This window comes from Phalaenopsis equestris, unplaced genomic scaffold (genome assembly GCF_001263595.1).
Source record: "Phalaenopsis equestris unplaced genomic scaffold, ASM126359v1 Scaffold000428, whole genome shotgun sequence".
NCBI lineage: Eukaryota > Viridiplantae > Streptophyta > Magnoliopsida > Asparagales > Orchidaceae > Phalaenopsis > Phalaenopsis equestris.
Window position 1 is genome coordinate 2,818,805 of NW_018164869.1, and position 5,911 is coordinate 2,824,715.

Consider the following 5,911-nt stretch of genomic DNA (forward strand, 5'->3'; position numbering starts at 1 on the left):
GAGGGAGAGTTAAAAAATTAAATCTGCATTTTTTATTTTATTTTGAATGAAAATATAGTTAAGGTTCATACATTGTTGATGTGATGGTTATAGTTGCTGGTGATTAAATTTGTAATTTTGCATTGTAACTGCTAATGTTGCATATATTCATATGCAACATTTTCATAGCTTATAATTGTGGGGGGAAATATTACGTTCGGACACCGCACGTCCGGATGACCAATCATCGGCTGTCACGTAGCCATACAAATCATCGGCAGACGACATGACAGTCAGTGGTTGGTGATTGGACGTGCGGACGTCCGGACGGAATATTTTTTCTTATTGAGAATTAAATTTCATTGTTTCAATTCTCTGGTGCTAGGGTGATTTTGAAAAGTTTATCATAATTGGTTCATATTGATTATAATACAAAATTCAATGATTATGAATCTGCTTTACTTGTCTGAAATTATACTTAAGGAAATCAAATTTTGATAAATTTTAATTAAAGCCTTCAAACAATTTTAAACAATTTTACTTTTGGGTTCTTACACACATACCATGGTAAACATTTGTTTTACCTATATACCACCTAAACTTCTTTTATTATGTGTGTGCCAACCCTCCTCAAAAGAATACAACAATTATACTACGTGAGTGCGGATTGGTGGTATTGTGCTGAATAACACTCCAATATCACCGATCAGCACATACGAATACCACACGTAATATTCGCACGTCTTCTTCTTCCTCTGGCGTCTACAGTCGCCCGCATATCTCATCCTTCCTCGCCCGCCAACTCGAACTCGTCTTGTTCTCGTGACTTCTTCCCAAAGTGTACAAGTTCCTCGCAAGTGATGTTGATGCAAATGAAATGATTGAGCATTGCAACGGTGATGATAAAGTTGAGATTATTGTCATTACCAAAGTTGCCAACAAAAAGGCATTGAATTCACACGGGGTATCTGTGTTAATCATCACATGGAGGAATACTGCCATCATTCCATTAGTGCATGATGGTTTTGGAAAAAAAATATTACGTCTGCACGTCCAAACAGCCAACTATCGGGTGTCATGTCGCCTGGCACCGACATATATGACGACGTGACACTCGACGGTTAGCCGTCCGGGCGTAAAATTTCCTCATTGCTTCGGCATAAACATTGTTCATCCTCAAGTTTGCAGTGATGGGTTCTTAACTACTAGTTTCAGAGATGATGAAGCAAGTTGTTGGCTCATAATTCATTGATTCTGAGAGTTTCAAGCAAGTGCTCCAAACCCATGCAATTGCAGAAAGTCATAGAAGTGAAAAAAGATCTAGCGACAAAACTCTGGTTATAGCCACATAATCATACAAAGGACGTCCATGGAGGATCAGAGCAAGTTCAAAAGTTAGATGAAACGTGTACAAACTCAGACATTAATAGAGCTGGAAAAATAAAAGAAATTTGGACAACTAAATGTTAAATGCAAGAAAAGAAATAAAATATGATATATGCATGCATATGAAAGTCACCTCTAGATGAGCATATGAAAGTCGTCACCTCTAGATGATACTGGAGGAGGAATGCACTCAACTCAAGCACGAAAATGAAAATATAGATGAATGTAGTTGCCTACCTGTCTGTGGGTTAGAAAAGGTTAATATACTTTTGGACTAATAATTAAATGTGTAACAAAAATAAATGAAAAAAAAAATTCTTATCATCTTCTTTTAATACATAGTCCTTTTACTATTTACATCAATATTTTAAATTGAGAATAATCGTCAAATAAAATCATTTACTCATTGAGTAGTTTTAACTCAATTCTTAGTTATTTAGATTTTATAGGAAACCCAACTTTAAATTAGATGGACTCTCGGAAGTACATGTAGAGAAGTCAAAGGGTGTAGGTTGATATGTATTAGAATTCAATTTTATTTTTTACTAGATGTAAATGTTTAAATATGAATAAACGGTCATAAATATAAATTTTGTGAAATAAAATTGCTTAATAGTTTATCTCCATCCAATCGACAGCTCTCACCTTGGTAATTCGATGCTCCAAGTCGAGTCGTGACAGCTAGGGGTGTAAACAAAATCGAACATAGGCGAGCTGAGCTCTTGTTCTTGTTTAGCTCTTATGAAATGACTTATGTTTGAAATAGAATCGTGTTTGAAATCATTCGTAAAAGATATGTTTGTGTTCAGTTCAATTTGTTTGAATTCGGCTCAAATTTTTTGAATTGTTTGAATTGCTCGTGTTTGGCTCCAAATGAGCTAGACCAAATAAAAAATAAAAAAATTAATTATCTATTATATTAAAAACAAAAAGAAAAATACATTCCACATTTTGTTTATATCTTCCAAATCCCAATCTTCATTTATCAAAATTTCAAGTTTTCAAAGCCTTAATATACCTGTAAATTAAAAAAAAAAAACCGCAACAAGGCAAGGATTTCGCAACATTCAAGGGAAAAAATCAGTTTAATGAACCTCAGAAATCAAAACAGCACAAAATTCCATTAGAAAAAAATGAAGGCAACAGGCAACAAGGCAACAACAGATAAGAATAAAACATAGTTCTTAAGATAAGCCACACTCCCTCCACCAACAACAAATGAACACAATAATTCCTTGTAGAAGCATAGGTTGTCCAAGCTGTTCCATTTGCCATGGCTTGGCAAAAATAGAGATACTTGAACAACCATCACCATTAAATTTTTCTTGATACTTAAAGACTATGTTGGAAATCAAGTACAACTTAAGGGGTCAATCGTAGAGGGATATATAGCAAAGGAAGGAATTTTTTTTTTGCTCTAGATATTTAGAGGGATCTCAGATAGCACATAAGTCCATGACCACAAAATAGCCTTTTAATGAAGAACATATTCATTATAAATTTCTCACTGGAGCAATTTCTTTGGGGAAATATTATAACATTTATGCTAGATGAAAAATCTTTGGTGTAAGTTCATAAATGGGTGTTACATCATTGTGATAGTATAACATCCTATAAAGAAGTCTTTATTAATAGGGAGCAAATTGGAAAGAGAAACAAACATTTAAATTTTACTCCTTCAGACATTGAAAATCTTGTATGGAAGATTTTATATGTGGTTTAATGAAGAAGTTTTCTAAAAGTTCTGATGATTGCTTCAAACATAAATTTGTTTTTTTGATGAAGTTTTGCATTCTTCGTAGGCTATGAGTGCCAGCAATCCTTTATTATTTGATGAAATTAAGACACTTGCAATAGGTATTAATTTGATTGCATAAAGATAAACTAAATTTTACATAAATGGGAAAAAAATTATATCAAATCATATGATAATAATAAGAGAAATAAAAATTATGATGCTGTCAATACCACAAAAGTTGGTGACTCCAATTATTATGGTCGAATGAATGATATTATACATTAGTTATTCCAATATATATCGAGTCATGTTATTCAAATGTGATTGGGTGAACACAAATACTACTGGGATGAATAGAGACCACTTTAAACTAACTTCAGTAGACTTCTCACATTTGATTCATACTGGTGAAAAATTAGAGCATGAAACATTTATTTTTTTTTTTTAAATCAAGTGGAGCTGATATTCTACATTCAAGATCCAAAAAATAAAAAATGGTATTAGGTTATATGAGTGAAACCATTAGATATTTTTAATTCTAGTATAACTTTTAATATAAAGGAAATGTGATAGACTATCATAAGTGAATTGAAAAAGCCATGTTAGATTTAATTGTATTTTGTTATGTGGAGCTTTTCTAGCATATGAGATTGTTTCTCTATGGTCTTATAAGTTACTCATTCCATCACGTTTTTATGTTACTCATTCTAGCATATGAGATTGTCTCTCTATTTTCCTTAAACTCTTTCAATTAATAGAAATTTATACATATCTCACTTATGTTACAAGGTTAATCAAAATATTTCCATTTCAGCACTTGCATGGATTGAAATCCTATATGGATTGAAGGATTTTTTGTCTATTTTTTTAGCTTGATGGTTATCTAGTTTGGTTACCTCTGTTTTTTGCTGCTTGTGGTCTCACTAAACCTGATATTTTTTTAACGGGTTCAAATATTGCCTTGATTAGCTCTTTTCTAGGTTTTGATGCTCAATTCTTACTATCTTGACCTTGAGCTATGATGATTTCCAATGGTACATTGTGACTCAACTGTATTTGGAATATATTAGGTTCTTCTTGTTATATTTCATTTGCTTGGAATGTTTCACAATGTTTTCTATGGGTTATGTATTTCTAAGATCTCTCCTTATTCTGCTTCTTTAGTTTGGCAGTTAGCTTTTCTTTTCTCTTTCTCAGATAGAGGTGGCCTTCACTCAGCACCATTGCTGTTGCTGGAGAGTTGTTTTCTACTCAAAAGATCCCTATTGCCTTCTCCTTTTATTCTCTTATCTCTTGATAGTTGGTGATGGTGTCCTAAATTATGAGGGTTTAATCACCCAGGATGGGAGGTTATTGTGTTTGGAGCTGGACTTGCACATGATCTTACCTTTCGAATGAGAGATTAGTTACCTGTTGAAGTTGGTGTTGGTTCTTAATCATGTTCTTCAGTCCTATTGTTGCTAAAATGTTATGCTTTTGTTGATTGGTGGTGTTGCTGATTCTCTATTATTAGTTTGACGTTGATGTTGGAGAGTTGGTGATGAAGATCAATTCTTTGTTTACTTGTTATTATATACCATGTAGTGCATTTTTTTTTTCTCTTTTTTTTTTCATAGTCTCTTATTAGTATTGAGTATTTTTTACTTTTATTTTTACATTAGTGCTAGGCGTGACCCTCATTTTCCCAAAAAATAAAAATAAATAAATAAAATCACGGTGGGTGGGGAAGCCGGTCCAACAAAGAAAGAAGATTAGATCGGCTGATCCACATTAAGTCCACAAGTGTTGAGATTTTTTTTTTTTCTTTAGGAAAAGATGAGGGTAAAGCCCAGCTTTACTATAAAGAAGAATGTTCCGTGCAACAAATTTTATTGGTCGCCACCTGTTCCATGCATCAAATTTTTTTCGCACGTCAACATTGCAACTTAAGAGATCATCTAACCCTTTTCTACTTGTGGGAGAAGTGATTGCAATTGTAATAATCATTTATAATGAAATTATTAGCCGTTGCCGGTCCCAAGCCCGGATGAGAAAAATGGATCACTTGGGCTTAAATTCATGTACTTAATGATAGCATTACTAAAAAAAATTATTCCCAAGCATATTGAAATCAGTGAAAGCTAATTTTTCTAGCATGATTTATATATCTTATATTAACACTATCATTGCCGGTCCCAAGCCCAAATGCGAAAAGTGGAGGGTTGCGTTAGGGAGTCGACAGCCAGCGTTAAATTGACAGCCAACGTAAAACTTGTCTATGATAATAAAATTTGAATCCTTTTGATCATTGTGTAAGTGCTAGGGCGTCCCCTGGAAGCGACGCACTGTATAGCCTGGTATAGCCTGAATATAGTTAAAAGTGTGCAAGGGCCGCTACACCGGCGCCTGGATGTAGTGTTAAATAAACAAGGGTTCTCACATTACGGGCGAATGCGGGTAAAGAAGTTAGTCCATGAAACTAAAAAAACTAATATTAGGATATGATCTTGGAATATAGGCACTCTCAATGGTAAATTAATGGAATTAGTTGATATTATGATTCATAGGATAATTAATATCTTATGTATTCAAGAAACTAAGTGGGTTGAAGAAAAGGCTAAGGAGATTGATAATTTAGGTTTTAAACTTTGGTATTCTGGTAAGAGTCGCACTAGAAATGGTGTAGGTGTTATTATAGATAAGAGTTTGAAAGATAATGTTGTAAAAATTAATAGAGTTGGTGATAGAATTATAGCCCTTAAGATTATCATTGATACTAAGATTTTTAATATTATAAGTGTTTATGCTCCTCAAGTAGGTTTAGATACA